Below are 1,050 nucleotides of genomic sequence, written 5' to 3' on the forward strand. Positions count from 1 at the left end.
ACCTTGGACATCTTACGAGACAACAAGCTATACGTGAAGCTATCCAAGTGCGTCTTCTGCGCTGACGAGATTCCATGTCTTGGAGATTTTGTTGGAAGAGGCGGCGTACGGATGGATCCAGACAAGGTGCAGACTATCAAGGACTGGCCGATACCAAGAACACAAGAGGAGCTTCACAGATTCCTCGGTTTGACCGGATACGTTCAACGGTTCTGCCCAGACTACGCGAAGCTGACAGCCAGTATGTTTACGCTGCTCAAGAAGAAGTCCAAGCGCAAGGCGAAGATTCAGTTCGACGAAGAGCAGTCTAAGAACTTCAAGGAACTGAAACGACAGCTGTGCAATCCACCAGTGCTGCACTTGCCCGACTTCAATCAACCTATGCATTTGAGCACGGATGCAAGCGAGTTTGCCGTCGGAGGAGTCCTGTTCCAAGTTGTCGACGGTGTTGAGCTACCCATAGCTTACACCAGTAGGAAGATGAAGTCCGCGGAACTTAACTATCCGACGCAGCAGCAAGAGCTTCTAGCTATCGTCCACGCTCTAGCAGCTTTTCGAATTTACTGCTTGGACATACCACCAATCGTGGAGACAGATCACAAGAGTCTTGAAGGTCTTTTTACTCAGAAGATGGCGAATCGTCGTCTTGCGCCCTGGTACGATATCCTCGCGGAGTACCAGCCAACGTTTTCATACCTCCCAAATGCGAAAAACGGAATCGCAGACGCGCTTAGCCAAAGACCAGACTTGCAACCGGAAACGAAGTACTTCCATGACTTGAGTGTGACCAGCTTCGACGATACATATTTCAGTTTGGCGATCAGCGAGGTGACGACGGACAGTTTATTGGTCACCAAGATTAAACGAGCCTACATGAAGGATCGAGAAGCTCAAACAATCTTCACAGCTATCAAGCGGCGTACAGACAACTCGCAGCCGAAAGCGAAGCAGCACCAGCATAGAAAGTATCGCTGCTATACCGAAGGCGATGGTTTGCTGTGGTACCAGACTCCATCCGATGATGTCCCACGTATCGTGGTGCCCAACGAC

The sequence above is a fragment of the Phytophthora parasitica genome (assembly GCF_000247585.1).
Source record: "Phytophthora parasitica INRA-310 unplaced genomic scaffold supercont2.59, whole genome shotgun sequence".
In the NCBI taxonomy this organism is placed as follows: Eukaryota; Oomycota; class Peronosporomycetes; order Peronosporales; family Peronosporaceae; genus Phytophthora; species Phytophthora nicotianae.